Below are 22,020 nucleotides of genomic sequence, written 5' to 3' on the forward strand. Positions count from 1 at the left end.
AATCAACAAAATCATGAATGAAAGAGGAGAGATCACAACCAACACCAAAGAAATACAAACAATTATAAGAACACATTATGAGCAACTCTATGCCAGCAAATTAGATAACCTGGAAGAAAGGGATGCATTCCTAGAGATGTATCAACTACCAAAAGTGAACCAGGAAGAAATAGAAAACCTGAACAGACCTATAACCACTAAGGAAATTGAAGCAGTCGTCAAAAATCTCCCAAGAAACAAAAGCCCAGGGCCAGATGGCTTTCCAGGGGAATTCTACCAAACATTTCAAGAAGAATTAATACCTATTCTCCTGAAACTGTTCCAAAAAATAGAAATGGAAGGAAAACTTCCAAACTCGTTTTATGAGGCCACCATTACCTTGATCCCCAAACCAAAGACTCCATCAAAAAGGAGAATTACATCCCAATATCCTTGATGAACATGGATGCAAAAATTCTCACCAAAATACTAGCTAATAGGATCCAACAGTACATTAAAAGGATTATTCACCACAACCAAGTGGGATTTATCCCTGGGCTGCAAGGTTGGTTCAACATCCGCAAATCAATCAATGTGATACAATACATTAACAAAAGAAAGGACAAGAATCATATGATCCTCTCAATAGATGCAGAAAAAGCATTTGACAAAGTACAGCATCCTTTCTTGGTCAAAACTCTTCAGAGTATAGGGATAGAGGGTACATACCTCAATATCATAAAAGCCATCTATGTAAAACCTACAGCGAATATCATTCTCAATGGGGAAAAGCTGAGAGTTTTCCCCCTAAGGTCAGGAACACGGCAGGGATGTCCACTATCACTACTGCTATTCATCATAGTATTAGAACTCCTAGCCACAGCAATCAGACAACAAAAAGAAATCAAAGGCATCCAAATTGGCAAAGAAGAAGTCAAACTCTCATTCTTTGCAGATGATATGATACTGTATGTGGAAAACACAAAAGACTCCACCCCAAAACTGCTAGAACTCATACAGGAATTCAGTAAAGGGGCAGGATATAAAATCAATGCACAGAAATCAACGGCATTCCTATACACCAACAACAAGACAGAAGAGAGACAAATTAAGGAGTCGATCCCATTTACAATTGCAGCCAAAACCATAAGATACCTAGGAATAAATCTAACCAAAGAGGCAAAGGATCTGTAGTCAGAAAACTATAAAATACTCATGAAAGAAATTGAGGAAGACACAAAGAAATGGAAAAACGTTTCATGCTCATGGATTGGAAGAACAAATATTGTGAAGATGTCAATGCTACCTAGAGCAATCTACACATTCAATGCAATCCCCATCAAAATACCATCTCCTTTTTTCAAAGAAATGGAACAAATAATCCTAGAATTTGTATGGAAACAGAAAAGATCCGAATAGCCAGAGGAATATTGAAAAAGAAAAGCAAAGCTGGCGGCATCACAATTCCAGACTTCCAGCTCTATTACAAAGTTGTCATCATCAAGACAGGATGGTACTGGCACAAAAACAGACCCATAGATCAATGGAACAGAACAGAGAGGCCAAAAATGGACCCTCCACTCTATGGTCAACTCATCTTTGACCAAGCAGGAAAGAATGTCCAATGGAAAAAAGACAGTGTCTTCAACAAATGGTGTTGGGAAAATTGGACAGCCACATGCAGAAGAATGAAACTGGACCATTTCCTTACACCACACACAAAAATAGATTCCAAATGGTTGAAAGACCTAAACGTGAGACAGGAGTCCATCAAAATCCTAAAGGAGAACACAGGCAGCAACCTCTTCGACCTCAGCCGCAGCAACTTCTTCCTAGAAACATCGTCAAAGGCAAGGGAAACAAGGGCAAAAATGAACTATTGGGATTTCATCAAGATAAAAAGCTTTTGCATAGCAGAAGAAACAGTCAATAAAACCAAAAGACAACCGACAGAATGGGAGAAGATATTTGCAAATGACATATCAGATAAAGGGCTAGTATCCAAAAATCTATAAAGAACTTATCAAACTCAACACCCAAAGAACAAATAATCCAATCAAGAAATGGGCAGAAGACATGAACAGACATTTTTCCAAAGAAGACATCCAAATGGCCAACAGACACATGAAAAAGTGCTCAACATCGCTCGGCATCAGGGAAATCCATATCAAAACCTCCATGAGATATCACCTCACACCAGTCAGAATGGCTAAAATTAACAAATCAGGAAACGACAGATGTTGGCGGGGATGCAGAGATAGGGGAACCCTCCTACACTGTTGGTGGGAATGCAAGCTGGTGCAACCCTCTGGAAAACAGTATGGAGGTTCCTCAAAAAGTTGAAAATAGAGCTACCATACGATCCAGCAATTGCACTACTGGGTATTTACCACAAAGATACAAATGTAGGGATCCGAAGGGGTATGTGCACCCCGAATTTTATAGCAGCAATGTCCACAATAGCCAAACTGTGGAAAGAGCCAAGACGTCCATTGACAGATGAATGGATAAAGAAGAAGTGGTATATATATACAAGGGAATATTATGTAGCCATCAAAAGGAATGAGATCTTGCTATTTGCAATGACGTGGAGGGAACTGGAGGGTGTTATCTGAGTAAAATAAGTCAATCAGAGAAAGACATGTATCATATGACCTCACTGATATGAGGAATTCTTAATCTCAGGAAACAAACTGAGGGTTGCTGGAGTGGGGGTGGGGTGGGAGGGATGGGGTGGCTGGTTGTTAGATATTGGGGAGGGTATGTGCTATGGTGAGTACTGTTAATTGTGCAAGACTGTTGAATCACAGATCTGTACCTCTGAAACAAATAATGCAATATATGTTAAAAAAAAAAAAAGGAGAAGATAGCAGGAGTGGAAGAATGAAGGGGGGAAATCGGATCGGGAGACGAACCATGAGAGACGATGGACTCTGAAAAACAAACTGAGAGTTCTAAAGGGGAGGGAGGTGGGGGATGGGTTAGCCTGGTGATGGGTACTAAAGAGCGCACGTTCTGTGTGTAGAACTGGTTGTTATGCACAAACAATGGATCATGGAACACTACATCAAAAACTAATGATGTAATGTATGGTCATTAACATAACATTAAAAAAAATTTAAAGTAAAAAAAAAGTGTGACTATATTCACTCCAACTGGTACCCTGGTGTGGGATGTTGACAGTTGAGGAGGCTGGCTGGGAGGGTGTATAGGGGAAATCTTTGTACTTTCCCCTCAATTTTGCTGTGACCCTAAAACTGCTCTAAATATAATCTGTATTTTATAGAGCTACTCTACAAACCAGTAATTGCACTACTAGGTTTTTCCCCAAAGATACAAATGTAGTGATCTGAAGGGGCACCTGCACCCCCAATGTTCATAGCACTAATGTCCACAATAGCCAAACTGTGGAAGGATCCAAGATGTCCATTGACAGACAAATGCATAAAGAAGATGAGGTATATATATATACAATGGAATATTAGCCATCAGTAAGGATGAATACTTACAATTTACATTGACATGGATGGAACTGGAGGGTATTATGCTGAGCAAAATGAGTCAGAGAAAGATAATGATCATATGATTTCACTCATATGTGGAATATAAGAACAGCACAGAGGATCATAGGGGAAGGGAGGGAAAACTGAATGAGAAGTCATCAGAGAGGGAGAAAAACCATGAGAGACTCTTAACTATAGGAAACAAACTGAGGGTTGCTGGAGGGGTAGTAGGTGGGGGGATGGTGTAATTGGGTGATGGGCAATAAGGAGGGCAGGTGATGTGATGAGCACTGGGTGTTATATGCAACTGATATATTATTGAATACTACATCTGAAACTAATGATGCACTATATGTTAGCTAACTGAATTTAAATATAAAAATTTTTAAAATTGTCTATTTTTTTAAAAGGTTGCATTTTCCAGATCAATAGCTGCATACCATACATCGAAGCTATGTTGATCTATCCTAGTAAGAGTACCACATTTGTCCCAGCTACGATTGGAGCTACCTTAAGTGCCTTAAGTCAGTAATCGGCTGACTTAAGTTTGTCGTTTTTTTTTTTTTTGATACAACCAAAGCACCAGCACCAACCAGCCAATTTCATGGTCCCTATGGTCACCATTCCCCTATGTTTCCCAAATACCAGAGTTACTGCACACACCAACCATCCTTTTCCAACTATACCTTGTCCCAATTCACCTCAGGTGAATCACAGCCATCAACACACCATCCACTCCCAGTGATGGGATCCAACCTCAGAATCCTATCCTTAAAATTCTGCATCCTGGGACCACTTCCATGCCAACTGCATTTGGTTGCATTCTCCAGGAGCAGACTCTGAGGTGACAGCTTCTGTAAAAGAGATTTGTGAAAAAAAAAAAAAATGCTACCAGAAGCCAGGGTGGAAAAGCAGGGCAGGGAACAGGATGGGCTGAGCAAGGGTAACATTTCAGGCAAAGTCCCACAGAAAGTAGTTTCAGATTCGATCCCAGAGGGTAACCAAGAGTCCTTACCTGGCCAAACTTGAATCAAGCTCCTCAGAATCCTCTGCCCAACTAAGCCCTAACTTTTGTATTTCCACATCCATCTTTGCTCAACCAATTTTAGCAAGAATCCTACTGAGTGGCTTAGTCAGAATCCCCTACCCTCGATACCTGATCACCCTCCGTTTGTGATCAGGTTCTTCATTCTCCACCATCTCCCAGGTGAAGCCTGATCAGCCTGAATCCTGTCTTCGGGAAGAATCCTGTCAAGTCAGTTTAGCCAGAATCTTTTTACCTTTGATGTTTTCTCTTAGCAATTTTCTATCCAGTGACCCCCACCCTGCTCCTTGGCTATAAATTCCCACTTTTCCTCATGTTGGGAGTTAAGCCCCCACCTCTCTCCCCTACTGCAAAACTCCATTGGCCACTATACCTATCACAACAGTCCTCCTGAATAGTCTGCTTTGCCATTTTTTAAAAAGATTTTATTCATTTATTTGACAGAGAGAGAGAGAGAGAACACAAGCAGGGGTAGCGGGAGGGAGAGGGAGAAGCAGGTTTCCCACTGAGCAAGGAGCCTGATGCGGGTCTTGATCCCAGGACCCCGGATCATGACCGAGTCTAAGGCAGATGCTTAACCAACTGACCCACCCAGGCGCCCCCTGCCTCACCGTTTTAAGAAGTGTTAGGAATACTTTTTTCTTTAACAAAGGAAACTGGAACGTACATTATGCCTCAGAGTAATCCTATGTGGAGATGTTTGCTGGGCTTTCACACTCTTATACTTGTCAGCTTGGGCTGAGGGCCACCATGGGGGATACCCTTTGAAATAGGAACAGAGTAGAAGCAGGAGTCTGGGGGAAGTCTCTTGAAGGAGCATGATGGGTGTCTGCCATTAGGGAAGAGGCATGGTGTTGTTCAAAGGGATCCCAATGGGATGAAGCAGCAATAGGCTGGCCTCATTTATGCTATCTGGACCATAGTGCACAACCTCTGCAACCCCTCTGATCAATACCCTCATGTCTGATCCAATACTGGACCCCTCAGAGATAGAATTCATCCTCTCCTTGTATTTTCCCCAATGCCTACTTAGGTAAATGATCCATAGCAGGCTGAGGGGATAAGGAGATAGTCCCACTCACCTGTCTACAAAGAATGGGCCTCTTACCTAGCACTTCTTTTTATGAAAAAAAAAATTGATTTGATGTCCGTCCTCAGGAAGGACTCCAAGTGCATCATGTACTGGTTGTCTCACGGCAGAATAGTATGTGATGGGGCTGAGGGAACTGAGAAATGAAGCTTTATTGGAGAATTAGAGAAATGTCCCAAAACAGAGAAGTCATGCAAACACCCTCATTCACATACCCTCTTTAGCTTTATCTCCAAATATTATAACACAAGATTATTTCTTACTATCAACTTCTGCGGTTTTTACTTTTTATTGCTTTTCTTATAACCTACAAAGTACATGCTGTGTGCCAGGAACTGGGTTGAATTCTTGACTTAAATAATCCCATAGAAGCCTGTAAAGGAAGTAATATTACCCTCTATGGAGAAAAGATGAGACCTGTAGGTCAGGGGCTTACTGGTAATGGCTCAGAGGGAGTGCCTGCAGAAGGGGTCAGCCCATGGCTGAACCTCCGCCCTCTGCTGTCCTCAACTTGTCAAGCTCCTGTGCTCTTGTGATCTTGAGTTTGATTTGCCCTCCTCCAGGGCCCATCTTCATACTCAGCTCTGCCTCCACCGTAAACAGCTGAAACCCCTCTGCCCCCAGGAAGCCTTCCTGGGGTCCAGAGACACTTCTGTCTTCTCCGGACAAGGCAGGCACTCCTGTTGTGGTTGAATATGCCCTATCTCCCCTGCTGGTTACTATGAATTGAAAGGCTGAGCTCTCTGTGTATTTATTCCCTATTCCTCAGACAGTACAGTACTGGGTATGTAGTAAGTCTGCAATATGGATGCAAGGCTGGATTAAAGTGCTAATGCTCAATGTTTGCATGTTAAGAGGCATGTGGCCTGATTCTCCACTTCCAAATGCTTATGCATGAATTGGAGCAGTGTGCTATTGAAAGGATTTATGGGTGGGGGGGAGGTCTTAACATACCTAAAAGCTAGAAGACACCTTTGATATCCGAAATTGTGTCATTATTATTTTTTTAAAGATCTTATTTATTTATTTGAGAGAGAGAGAATGAGAGATAGCACGAGAGGGAAGAGGGTCAGAGGGAGAAGCAGACTCCCCGCTGAGCAGGGAGCCTGATGTGGGACTCGATCCAGGGACTCCAAGATCATGACCTGAGCTGAAGGCAGTCGCTTAACCAACTGAGCCACCCAGGGGCCCCCGAAATTGTGTCATTATTAAAAGTCAAAAAAATTAGCATCTCCATAGCTAGAATGCCTTTATATCCATATTTTTGTCTCTTCAGCAAGCCATCTGCTTGCATAATTTCATTTCTATTCTACAGACACCCACAGGCAGCCCTCCACTGGAATTAAACTCCTGGCTTGTCCTGCCCTAATTCTCAGGAAAGATCAAGTGAAAACCCTGCAGTTCTCCCTCAGTTAATCCTCAGGACCATTTTGAGACTTGTTTTATTATCTAAAGCCAGATGCTTAAGGAAAACTTGTGAACTGCTTGCTGTTAAGGAGCTGGTGCAGACGGGTTGTGATCCCTGAGCTCCTGACCACTCAGCTTTATTGCTTTCTGCGGATAACACCTTGCTCTGCTCTCCAGGCCTCTACCTGTCTATATGGATCCTTTGCCACCTCCTCATGCACCCCACACTTTCTTCCCTCACTGGGTTACTGTGACAGAATCTGTGAGCCCTGGAAATTCCTCTCGGAAAGTTGCTATAGAAACTCCCAATGGGGGTGTTCAGTAGGATGCAGTGTGAATGCTCCCAGCTGATGCGCGGAGCCGTAGAGCTGTGTGCGTGGCAGCTCCAAATCAAGCCCCCAGCATTTCTCACCCGACATGTGTTGTCCCAGAGAATGGAGGAGGAAGCCACCCTGCTGCTTTTCTGTTTCATTCCAGCATTGAAGAGAGAACTTTACCTCCTCAGAGCTTGGGCAAGGTAGAGAGCTCCTTGTGCCCAAACACCTCAGCTCCAAGCTAGGAAAACTGAGGCCGAGTGGTCTCCAGCTGTTCTGGGCATCAGAGATTACCAATAGCCAAAGACAAGCAACAGGCCAACTGTGATGGAGTGCCAACATGCCATGTTCTCTCCACTTGGCAGGGTGGTGTATAGGGGAGGAGCCTGCCCCTAGCTAGGTTTGGATGATAACCTACGCCTGCATCTCCTCAAAGAGCTCTGGTTCTTGCCCTAAAGCTATTTGGCTCCACCAACTCCAAATTCACTGAAGGCTTGCTGAAGCCAGTGGCAGACCACCAACTTCTTCACGGCTATTTCCAGAGAAAGTCAGTGGATCTTGCTGTTCAGAGTAGCTCAGTCTAACAGACAGAACCTTGAATGTGGAGACAAATGGCCTGAGCTCAAAGCCTAGCTTGACCATACTGTAGTTATTCCCTCAGTTTTCCTATCTACCATGGGGTCATAGTGATTTATAAGGTGGCCTTGAGGATTCAGTGAGGTGGTATATATGCTCCTCAGCCATGTTGTTCAGGAGAAGTCACACCTGACCATAGCCAGGGACCCCAGAGAGCAAGAGAAGCAAAGGTGTTCTGCTGGACACACAGCTTCATGGCAGACTCAGAACCAGCAGGCCCACCGAGGAGAACCGTACCTCAGAGGTGACCCAAGGTGGGCAGGACCAGAGGCAGCCAGACAGGGATTCAGGGCACTTGATCCCACATGTTGACAGATGACTGGATTTTGACAGGGTTGCCTGTGAAGTTTTCTCTTTTCACACAGTTCTTAAAATAAATCTTGCTAGAGGGAGGGTTTCGCAGAGAAGAAGTGACAGATATATCTTGTTCTACATAAGATGACTAATAGCCCACAAATGTTCCCAAGAAACGTAAGCTGGAGAATGTCAGAGACACAAAAGGCTTCAGAGACATGGGGCCTTATGGCCTGTATGAGGAATGGGAGCCCAAGAGCAAGTATGGCTTTTCCAACAAGCTAAATGTCCATTTATCTGAACATGTATCAAGGACCTGCTATGTGTGAGACTTTATGCTAGAGATAAGGCAATCTTAGAAATATAGAGATGGTCCTCTGCTCCATGGGCATTATAGTGTGGGTAGGGTTACTTACTAGGGAGGGTAAGACATAAGCAAATATAATACTGGGCAGAGTAGTAAGAAATACTAAAAGAGTTGTATAAACTGTGGCTCATGGACCTGAAGGACTGAGTTATTTCCTTACTTTGAGGGTGAAGGAGGGAGGGGAGAAGGCACATCTGAAGGAGCTTCATCAGAATTATGGCTCCCGGAGACCAACCACAAGAAAGCAGTAAACATTTATAAGAATCCAGGCTTAAAAAAAGAAAAAGACAAATACAAATCAAGTTTTAAGAAAAAGAAAGCCTGTCTGAATATTATTTAAAATATTGAAAACTGAGGCACCTGGGTGGCTCAGTCGGTGAAGCGTCTGCCTTCAGCTCAGGTCATGGTCCCAGGGTCCTGGGATCAAGCCCCGCATCGGGCTCCCTGCTCAGCGGGGACTCTGCTTCTCCTTCTCCCACTCTCCCTGCTTGTGCTCTCTCTCTCTCTCTCTCAAATAAATAAATAAAATCTTTAAAAAAATAAAATATTGAAAACTGAGCTTGAGAGAAGTTTAAAACACAATATGTCATGAAAGATTAGGCCGCCATGTTTTCAAAAATATTTACTGGTATCAAGAAATGTATCAGACAAAACTGGGAAGGGCCCTGACTAGCCTCCCATCCCTAACTGGTGTGGTACTCAAAGGAGAAATAAGAATGCCTGGCAGAGTGCTGGCAGACTTGTGGAGTTCCTGCACATTCAGTGTAGTCCCCTAACAGACCCAGAACCACTAGCCCAACTGGACCAAAATGTTGAAGCACAAACTCTGGCTAATCAGTGGATAATCACTAAATGATGCTGATTCAAGGGTCATAGCTGGGAAGCCTGGCTTAAAAAACAAACAAACAAACAGACAAATAAACACAAGATTTTTTTTTTTTTTTTTTTTTTTTAATGAGCAGGACTTCTTTAGCTGCATACCATTGTAGGGAGAGACCAACCTAGAGAGTTAGTCCAGACAAGTCAGTAAACAAATTTAAAAAAAGAAAAATGTATATGAAAGGAACAACAGCAATTCTGGGAAGAGAAAATGGAAACAGGATCCAGTGTTGTTATATCTAAAATGTTCAGTTTTCAGTGACAATAACAACAACAAACCAGGAGACAGGCAAAGAAACAAGGAAGTGCTCAATATACAGGAGAGAAAGTGGTCAATACAAACTGCTGCCTAGAAGGTCCAGATATTAGACTCAGCAGACAAAGACACCAAAGCAACTATTACAGATATGTTCAAAGAATAAAGGAAGCTATGTTTAAGAATACAGGAGAAGTGTGATGGCTTATCAAATAGAGAATATAAATAAAGATACAGAAATTATATTTATAAAGAATCTAATAGAAATTGCAGAGTTGAAAAGTGCAGTCATTGAAACAAAAAATTTACTAGAGGAATTCAACATCGCATTTGAGCTGACAGAAGCAATAATAAGCAAACCAGAAGATATGGCAATAGAGATTATCCAACCTAAAGAACAGAGAGAATTAAAACAAAAAATTGAACAAAGCCTCAGAGAAGAGGCTCGAAAGGGGCATACAAATATTTGAAGGAACAATAGCTAAAATCATCCCAAATTTGATTTAAAGAAAACATTAATCTTCACATCTAAGTTCAACAAACTTCAAGTAAGATAAACTGAAAAAATACACACCTAGATAAATGATACCAAATTGTTGAAAGAGAAAATCTTCACAGCAGCAAGAGAAAAATGGTTCAAGTACAGGCAAACCACAATTAGTCAATATCTTATTCTGATAAGAATTCTCCTAAGAAACAATGGAGTCTAGAAAGCAGTGGGATGACACATTCAAGGGGCTGAAAGAGAAAAAAAGTTGACCAAATATTCTGTATTCAACAAACCTACCATTCAAAAATGAATATGAATTAAAGACACTTCCAGATAAACAAAGAATGACAGAAGTCATTGCTAGAAGACCTTCCTTAGAAATATTTTAAAAGTCCTTCAGGTTGAAAAGAAATGATATCAGACAGCAACTCGAATCCACATGAAGAAATAAAGTGGACTGGTATAGGTAATTACGTAAGGAGATGTAGATGACAGTATATTATGTCTTTTTTTCTTCTCATTTAAAATACATTTGCATAAAAATAATTATAATTCTATATTGATTGTTGAATTTTAACATATGTGTGTGTAATATAAATGGTAATAATAGCACAAAGAGGAGAGAAAACAGAGCTTTATTGGAAGAAAATATCTACATTGTACTTAAATTACATTAGCATTGATCTGAAGTTGGTTGTGATAAATTCAGACACATAATGTAATCACCAGAAAAACCACTGATAAAATAACACTGAAAATATACTGAAAACAACAATGATAATGAAGTAATTAAAATGGTGAAATAGAAAGTATCTACTTGCTGCCAAAAAAAATACAGTAAAGAAACAACACAGGAAATAAAAAGATATGAGAAATAAAAATTAAAAAGCAAAATGGCAGATGTAAATCCAATCATATCGATAAATACATTAAATATAAATGGATTGAACACTCCAATCAAGTCAGAGATTTTTAGATTGGGTAAAAAGAAATTAAGATCTAAAATATAGTTTTGATCCAAAGATGCACATAAGTTAAAGACAAAAGAATAGAAAAGATACTATGTAGATGGTCAACCACAGGTCAGCTGGAGTGGCTATATTAATATCAGACAAAATGAAACCATGGCATATCAAAATTTATGGGACACAGCTAACAGTGCTTACAGGGAAACTTATAGCTTTAAATTACTGTATTAGAAAAGAAGAAAGATGTAAGTTGATTTTCTAAACTTCCACATTTAAAACTAGAAAAAGAAGAAAACTAGACCTAAAACAAGAGGAAGGAAAGAAATAATAAAAATTAGAAAGGAAATCAATTAAATAGACAAAAGAAAAACAATAGAGAATATCAGTTAACTGAAAGATTGAAAAGACTGAAATCTTGCTAACCCTTTAACTGATCAAGAAATAAGGAAAATTAGGAAAACCTTGTAAGACAGAAGAGAAGTCACTGGTGAATTTACAGAAATGAAAAGGAAATTATTATTACTGTTATTATTATAAATTATTATAAGGGAATATTATAAACAACTTTATGCCAACAAATTACACAATTCAGACGAAACGAATAAATTCCCACAAAGACATAAATTAATAAGACCAACTCAAAAAGAAGTAGAAAATGTAAATAGATCCATAACAAGTAAAAAAATTGAATTTGCAATTTTAAAATCTTCCCAGAGGAAAAAAAACGATTAATCTTTCCAGATGCCTAGTGTATTATTAGTCTTTCTGGGGCTCTTGGCTTAACTGACCGCCTTCATGCTTTTTGCTTCCTCTTTCACTGATATCTGTGCTTTCCTCTTGTGCTTTTCACTTGTACTTTCCTCTCTTTCCTTGTGATTATTCTCTTCTTACAGTCTTTGTTTTGAAAACTTAGCTCAATAATGGTCAATATTTCTTCTTTTCTAATGGATGCACTTGGAGTTACATATTCCTCTAATCACCATTTTAGCAGCATCACTCAGATATTGATACATACTCATTCTTTATCTTTTACTCATAAATATTTCATCATTTCCATTGTGATTTCCTTACCCCTTGAATTATTCAGCAATGCATTTTTTCATTTCCAAAGAAATACGGCTTTTTTGGCTACATTTTATCATTGATTTTCATCTTAAACACTTATTAGATACAATTATCTATATTAAATAAACTACTTGGTATTCATTGAGATTGGCTTTGTGGTCTAGTATCTTCCAACTTTGCTAAAATCTCAGACTTCTCTTGGGTTCAGGGTTCTAGATATGCTCATTAAGTCAAACTTGCTAATTATGCCATTCAAGTATTCTTTACTAATTTTTAGTCTGTTTGCCTTATTGAAATTTCCCTTTATATATGTAGGTATATCATTTTTTTGTTGTAATTCTGTAATACATTTTTACTTTATTAATTTTCAGTTTGAATAATTTAAGTGTGGTTGAATATTGTTAAGTTTGTGACTCATTTATTGTTCCTCATCTGTGACCTGACTATTCATGTCCTTTGCATGTTTTAATATTGGTTTGTTGGGGTCTTTTCATTGACTTGTAGAATGATTAAGGAAACTAATTATTTGTCTATATAATCATTTGCCTATTATTAGTATATCAGATGCAAATATTTTTCCCAGTCTGACATTTCTCTTTGGGTTTGGTCATACATATTGCATAGACTATAGAATCAGCTTGCCAAATTTCACAAAATAAAGAAACTTGTTGGAATTTTTATTGGGATTGCATTGCAATATTAAGTCCTCTAATCTGTGCACCTGGTATGTCCTTTCGTATTTTAAATAAAATGGACAGAGGGACATTATAAATAAAAGAGCAGAAATCAGTAAAATAAAAAAGCAAACATGTAATACAGAAAATTAGCCTGTTCTTTGAAAAGAATAATAACACTGATAAATTCTGATAAGACTAATTGTAATAAAAAGAATGGACAAAAATAATCAGAACCCAACAAAGGGAGTAAACAACTTCGGGTCCCCTTCCCCACCAGAGGCAAATTTAAATAAAATGAACAAGTCCCTAAAAAATGCATCCTACCACAATTGACATAGGATAAAAATATGGATAACACTGCAAAAAAACTTGTGTCTAGATTCATTAGCCTTCCAATGAAAACTGCAGGTCTGAATGGCTTCACCAACAAGTGTTACCAAACCCTTGTGGAAAGAAATAGCACCAATCGGACATGGTCTCAGAGCATAAAAATTATAATTCCCAAATAATTTTACGAGGCCAGCAAAATCTAGATATCACAATATTTCCAGCTCAAATTGGGAAAGATAATTAAATGCCAATTTCACTTATGTACCTAACTAAATATTCTATAAAATATTAGAAATTTAGATTTGTCGATATATAAGAAAGCACAACAAATCATGACCAAATTAGTTTTATCTCAGGATTGCAAGGTTGCTTTTACACTGGAAAGACAATCACTGTATTTCACCACCACTGAGTATATCAATAGTGTGATTGTGAATAGTGAAAGAAAGTGTCACAAAACATACCTAATGAAGAAATTTTGAAAGCTTTCCTTTCAGTGAAAGGAACAAGAGGTGGATCTGCTCATACTGGAGGTTCTAACCTGTGACATATGTTCAGGAAAAGAAATAAAGGAGGGTTAGAAAGAAACAGTGAGACTGTCATCACCTGTAGATGATAGAATTGTCATACAGAAAATCCTAAAGAAGTTAAAATTCAAAGGAATAGATTGATAGATTGCACCAAAAAAGTGTAAATATCAGTTGTACTTCTATTTGCCAACCATAAAAAGTTAGACAATGAAATTCATACTAGCCTTCACATACACAAATAATAATCTGTTAGAAGATGTAAAGGAAGAAAATACACTTTCACAATATAAAAAAATAAAATACTAAGCATTAGCCTAACAAAAAATAGTGCAAAACTTAAAGGAGGAAAACTATAAAAAAAAACAAACTCTGAAAGAACACACAAGTTGACTTGAACAACTATTAATACATATTAAGTTGTTAAATAGGAAGAAATAAAATCAGAAAGTTGTCAAAACTAAGTAAATGTTTACTTTTAATTTGATATATAATATAATAAAATATAATGTACATGACAATTATATATACATTTATATATAATACAATATAACATAATATAATATAATAACTATATAAACATTTGTGTGTGTGTATATATATATGTATATATATTTATACATTATATGCAAGTGAATACACAAGCAAGAGCAGCTCAGTTTTTCTTGGAAAAAAACAGCAGCAGAGGGATGGGACTATTCTTAATATAAAAATGCATTATAAAGCATCTATGACTAAAATAGCATTGTATTGGTACATAAATAAACAGTGGAATACCATAGAAAATCCTGAAATGCACCTACATGCAAATGGAAATTGAATATTTATTAAAGGTCATATCTAAGATCAGTGAGAAGAGGTGGCCTTTTCACCAAGTGATGTTAGGAAAATTATAAGCCACATTAAAAAAAAAAAGAAAAAAAGGAGACAGATCCATTACTTGAATGAGGATAAATTCTAAGTGGATCAGAAATATGCATGTAAAAATTAAAACCATATAAGTTATAAAACAAAAAACATAAAAATATGTGATAGCTTTCATAACCTGAAAGTGGGAAGAAGTTTTTAAAGTATGGCTCAAATTACAGAAGCAAAAAAGGAAAGGATTGATAAACATGACCACATTAAAATTTCAAAATGCATGAAAAGAAAACACCATAAGCAAAATAATAAAACTATGGAAAAATCAGGGGAAACATTTACAACTTAATCACAGGCAAAGGGTTAAGAGCCTAATATTAAAACACTCAAAAAAAAAAACAAAAAACAAACACTGCTCCTAAAATTGGAAGAAAAAGACAAACAGCCCCAGTGAAATATAGTCAAATGATATGATATAGTCAAATTCACAGTAAAAGAAATGCAAATGTTTCCTAAAACATAAAAAAAGATTGCTCATGATTAAAAAATGCAAATTAAAACTATACTGGGATGCTATTTCTTACTTATCAGATTGGTAAATCCCAAGAGTCTAACAATATACTTTAATGGTAAGAGTGTGGGAAAAGACACTCACAATCAGCTAATGAGGGAATATAAAATGTTCCAGTGCCTATGGAGGAGAATTGGACAAAATCAAGAAAAAAAATCTGTATCTTTTAGCCAAGAATCCAATATCTAGGAATCTATTCCTAAAACATACTGGCAAAATATGTACTGACATATGCACAAGGTTATTTGTTGCAGAACTATTTACAACAGCAAAAGACTGCAAGCTACCAGAATGTCCATCAGTAAGGACCAACATGACTGACCCTGATTGTATATAAGGTGATAATATAACCCTGAGGGAAGAACTATTTCCTGTGACTCTAAACCATAATATTTTCATTGTATGTCCTTAGTGATATATAGTGATTTTACAAAAGTAAAAGAATGATAAGAGAATATTCATTAGCATAATTTTTAATATTAATATTAGTATTATTTCAAAATGATTATATGTATATGTAAATATATAGTATAATGAAGCAAAAACTTATTCTTGTCATAAAATACCAAGATTTCTAATCTAAGTAAGAAATTAAGTAAAAATCCTACAGGCCTGTATTTGAATTGTAAATATTAATACAAACCCATGTCTTGTGTCTGTCATTAAAAAAAAAATCTCTTGGGGTGCCTGGGTGGGTCAGTTGGTTAGGCGTCTGCCTTTGGCTTAGGTCATGATCCTGGGGTCCTGGGATCCAGCCCCACATTGGGCCCCCTGCTCAGTAGGAGCCTGCTTCTTCCTCTCCCTCTGCTGCTCCCCCTGCTTGTGCTCTCTCTCTCCCTCTCTGTCAAATAAATAAATAAAATCTTTTTTTAAAAATTATTTTTAAAAAATCTCTTAATTCTGTCCACCAATGGTTTAAAAGCAATGACTACACAGTCGAAATGATCACCTCTGGCACACAAATTGTGGTCTCTGTCATTTACCCTAAAGAATGAACCAGAAGTCTGGAGAAATGCATGACAACAGTTCAGAAACAGAAAATGTACAAGAATAAGCTGGAATTTCTTTTTGTGCTGGAAAGCAAGTAAGCTATCAAAGACTGATAAATCTATGCCAAAAGAACACAGAAGCCAATCTGAAAGCCTATAAGAGATAATTTGAACATCAAGGGTGCCTGGGTGGCTCAGTTGGTTAAGCGACTGCCTTTGACTCAGGTCATGATCCTGGAGTTCCAGGATCGAGTCCCACATTGGGCTCCCTGCTGGGCAGGGAGTCTGCTTCTCCCTCTGACCTTCTTCCCTCTCATGCTCTCTCTCTACCATTCTCTCTCTCTCTCAATAAATAAATAAAAATCTTAAAAAAAATTTGAACATCAAAAAGTAAAATCACTATAGTTATTTATATTTGTACAAATATTAAATAATTATTTTTGTAATTGATGAGGGAGCAGAAGGCAAGCTGAGGACAAAGCACAAGCTGACACCACCCCCTTCCCTTCCCAGGTGGGATATGTATGATATTCCTCCTACAGGACCGCCAGCCCTAAAACTAAGGGAAGGAAAAAACAAATGGTTCACTAATAGAGATCACAGTCCAGCAAGACAGGTGTCTCCTTCAGTTTACAAATGTCTTAGTGATTTACAAGAAAAAACCATTCTTATCAATAGTCTAACTTCCAGAGACCCATAGACTCAATTTCCTGGAGCCCTAACATCACCCACCCATCCATACTGATGTGGGAAACAAAGGTAGAAGGGAATGTAAATAAAATAAAATTTCCTTATAACTTGCAGCCCATTGACAAGGACCTGGAATAAGCAGAGTATAACATTCCTCAAGGAAATTCCCAACTATCTTAATGTTAATGCTTTACTAGAGGGAAAAACAAATTTAACTTGACAATGGCAAGGCCTCCAGTATCTTGTAGGTCCTCTTTAGCATACAAAAGTCCTTTTGAACACCTCCCTTTTTCCTTACCCCCAACTCTCAAGTATATAATCAGTGACCCCTCACAACCCCAGTGCAGCTTCTCTTTCTGCCCACGGGTCCTGTCTCCGTGCTTTAATAAAATCACCCTTTTGCACCAAAGATGTCTCAAGAATTTCTTGTTGGCCATCAGCTCTGGACCTTACTTAGATTCCAAAACTACATCAGTAATGACACTCAAAGTTAAAAAAAAAAAAAAATCGAACACCTCATAAGTCACTATTGGAAGTCGCTGGGGCACCAACTCATAACCACTAAAATGGATAAAGGAAAAGAATCAAACATTTAACCTGCCTTTCCTGCATGAATTGTATTTAAGCATAACCAAATAGATGATGAAGGAAAGTTCTTATAGGAAAAAGCCAGCTGATACATACAGAAAAAAAAATTGTAAGACAGAATTTCACAATTTTGCAACCTCTAATGAAATGATGGATCCTCTCTAAAAAAACACAGACTGGGTGGGTTAAACAACATAAATTAATTGTCTCACAGTTCTGGGGCCTTGGAGTTTCAGATCAAGGTGTCAGCAGAGTTGAATTCTTCTGAGGCCTCTCTCTTGCCTTGTAGATAGTCATCTTCTTGCTGTGTTCTCACATGGGAGTGTGAAAGAGAAAGCATGTTCTGTTGTCTCTTTTTATAAGGTCACTAATTCCATTATAAAAGCCCAACCCTCATGACCTCAGTTAAACCTACTTATCTCCCAAAGGCCCCATAGGGTTAGAGTTTCAACATATGAAGGGGGAGAGCACAATTCAGTCCCTGGCAGATCTGGGCAATCATCATCGCGAATGCAAAATCAACTTTATGTGAAAGATTGATAGATGACTTTATAAAGGAGGGATCGGTCCAATACCCCACAAACACACAAAGAGATCAATCTTAGCACTATTAAAAGTAGGACAATTCCTGATGTGATTCCACAGGAACTTCGCAGCATTTGCAATATATTATTCCCCAAAAAGTTAAGCTGTAATCAAATCAAGCCAACTTACATGAAATTGGCTGAGGAAGATGGGGGTGGGCAACGAACAACATTATATGACAGCAATAAAGGAATCAGCCAGTTGAAAAAGCAGAACATTCTATAAGACAATTGACCCATCTCACCAATAAATTTTTGACATTAATAAAGGTAGGGGGGTTGTTATAGAATAAAATAAACTTCAAAAACATACCAGACAAATGTATAATGCATGTATCTTTTGAAATTTTAATTTGAACAAACCAATTATAAAAAGACATTTATAAGACATTTGGAGAAATTTCTATGAAATTATTTTTAATTTTTTAGCTTGATAAGGGCACAAGGCTCATGTAAAGAAGAAAAATATTTATCTGTTAGAAATATTTAAGTAGAAAATAAGCTTTAAAATATATCATTTAAAATAGCATTAATTATAAAAATTACCATACTGTTTGGATTACTGCAGTTTTGTAGTATATTTCAAATCTTGAAGTGTGATGCCTCCTGCCTTGTTTTTCTTGTTCAAGATTGTTTTGCCTGTTCAGGGTCTCTTATGGTTCCATAACAATTTTAGGATTGTCTTTTCTATTTCTGTAAAAAAAATAAATAAATAACATTGGAATTTTGATAGAGTTGCACTGAATCTGCAGATTGTTTTGGACATAATGAATATTTTGCCAATACTAATTCTTCCAATTTATGAACATGGGATGTCTTTCCATTTATTTGTGTATTTGTCAATCTATTTCATCAGTGTGTTATAGTTCAGTGTAGAAGTCTTTCAGCACCTTGCTTAAGTTTATTCCTAAGTACTTTATTCTTTTTGTTGTTATTATAAATGGGATTGTTTTCTTGATTTCCTTTTCAGATACTTCATTGTAAAGTGTAAATAAAACTACTGATTTTCATATATTAATTTTGTATACCGCAATTATAAGGAATTTGAACAGAATAGATAACCTAGAAATAAATCCATATATTTATGGTAAGTTGAACTTCACCAAGGCTGGAAGGGCAAGAATACACTATAGGGAATGAAAAGTCTCTTCAATAAATGGTGGTGGGATAACTGGATATCCATATGCAAAAGAATGAAGTTAGACCCCTATCTTACACCATACACAAAAATCAACTCAAAAGGGATTAGACTTAAACAAACAACCTGAAACTGTAAAACTCATAGATGAAAACAGAGAAAAACCTTCTGGACATCAGTTGTGACAATGATTTCTTGCTTATGGCACCAAAAGCACAGGCAATAAAAGCAAAATAGACAAATGGGACTATGTCAAACTAAAAAGCTTCTGCACAGCAAAGAACACAATCAGCAAAGTGAAAAGGTAATGTACAGAATGGGAGAAAAAGATTTGAAAATTATATATCTGATAAAGATTAATATCCAAAGATATAAGGAATTTCTACAATTCAATAGGAAAGGGGGGGAGAGAGAGGGGGAGGAGGGAGGGAAGGAAGGATGGATTAAACAATCCAATTGAAAAATGAGAGGGGCACCTGGGGGCTCAGTTAATTAAGCATCTGATTCTTGGTTTTGGCTCAGGTCATGATCTCAGGGTTGCGGGATCAAGCCCGATGTCAGGCTGAGAGCATATAGTTAATAATACTGTATAGTACACTTGAAACTTTGTTAAGAGGGTAGATATGTTAAATGACCTTATCACACATGCATACACATACATACACACACACACAGAAGAGTGAGAGAAAACTTTTAGAAGTGATGGTTATGTTTATGGCATTGTTTATAGGGACAGCTTCATGGGCATATACTTATCTTCAAATTCATCAAGACATATATGTACAGCTTTTTAGTATGTCAATCATACCTTAATGAAAATAGCATAAATTATCAACTACCTAGAAAGAAATCCAACAAAAATTTGCAGGACTTATCTTCAAAAGTCTCTGAAATGATTGAGAGACATTAAAGAGAACAGAAATAGGGATGCCTGGATGGCTCAGTTGGTGTCTGCCTTCAACTCAGGTCATGATCTCAGGGTCCTGGGACTGAGCCCCGTGTCAAGCTCCCTGCTTAGAGGGGAGTCTGCTTCTTCCTCCCTCTCTACCCTTCCCCCTATTCATGTTCTCTCTGTCTCTCTCTCAAATAAATAAAATCTTTAAAAAAAGAGAGAGAGAGAACAAAAATAAAAAAGAGTTTGGAACATACTTTGTTCAGAGTTTGGAATAGTGAATACTGTTGAAATGTAAATTCTCCTTCAACTTGACCTGTGAATTTCATGCAATCTCAGGCAAATGCCTATAGTTTTCCCCACCATGGCACTTGAAAACCAATTCTCCAATTTTTATGGAAATGCAAAATGCCAAGAATAGCCAAAATACTTTTCAAGAAGAACAAGATGTGAGGAATTTTTATTGGATATCAAGACATAATATAAAGCTTTGATAATTAAGACAGGGTGATGCTGGCATAAAGATTTTTTTTAAACCCCATGGAACATAATAGAAAGCCTAGATTTGTGACAAAGTTGCCACCGAAGAATGGTGGAGATGTGTGGCCTTTCCAATAATGGCATCAGCATAATGAAATATATCAAAAAGTAAAAATGTATATCTGATTCACAGTACACATAAAATCAATTCCAAGTGGCTTATAAACCTAATGCAAAAGGCAAAGCAATGAAAATTAAAGAGAGAATATGGGAGATTAACTATAACTGTAAGATAATAAAAATTTAAGTGCCATAATGGGGTCAGAAATGATAAGAAAACAGAAATTTACATGGAGCTAGAATTGGTCCTGGGGATATATTCTGACCCCTCTTGGCCTACAGCTGTGTTTTTCTACATTTTTTTAAACCACAACGTACATTAAGATAGATATTTTATTTCTTGATATATACATCCTAATATATACACAAACGCACACACACATCTGCATGCACATGCACACATTCACACACACCTGAAACCAAATTTCACAAAACAATACATACCCTTGTCTGTGAGGAGTCGAATGTTTTCTTTTTTTACTACATTATTCTGATTTTTTTAAAGATTTTATTTATTTATTCGACAGAGAGAGACACAGTGAGAGAGGGAACACAAGCAGGGGGAGTGGGAGATGGAGAGCAGGCTTCCCACGGAGCAGGGAGCCGGATGCGGGGCTCAAACCCAGGACCCTGGGATCATGACCTGAGCTGAAGGCAGACGCTTAACGACTGAGCCACCCAGGCGCCCCTATTCTGATTTATTATTTTTTTAATCCATTTGCTATCCATTAAAGTTAACATGAACTACTAGGGAGTTGTAACAGTTTAAAAATTGTTAGTCTAAAACAGAATTTTAGCAGGCAACTTAGGTGCAGAAGGGAATAAAGAGACTGCACAGCAAGCTAGCAGGAGGCTGGAAAGAGACTATCACAGCCTAACGTCTGAAAGAGGAAAGAGCTGAGGCAGTGTGTGGCAATAGTTTAGAGATAAAGGGCATGGTCTTTGGATCAACACTTTCTGGCTTTAGTTTCTAGCATGTGACCTTAGGCAAGCCCCTTAAGGTATCTGTGCTTTAAAATGGGAATCATAATGGTGCTTGCTTCATAAGGTTGTCGAAATGGAAGGTGTTCTTACCTAAAGAATCAATATATCTGAAGTATTCAGAATAGTGCTTATCTTGGCGAAAGCACTACACCATCCAAGTTGTGAAGCAAGACTAACGGATTAATATTGTAATCTTATTTATGGATGGAGAGATGGTAACCTAGGTAACACTTACATGAGTTCCCAGATTCGAGGGGTTAGATTTGAGCCTTAAATGAGAGAGAAAGGTAGAACTA

The sequence above is a fragment of the Zalophus californianus genome, chromosome 6, assembly GCF_009762305.2.
Source record: "Zalophus californianus isolate mZalCal1 chromosome 6, mZalCal1.pri.v2, whole genome shotgun sequence".
Taxonomy (NCBI): domain Eukaryota; kingdom Metazoa; phylum Chordata; class Mammalia; order Carnivora; family Otariidae; genus Zalophus; species Zalophus californianus.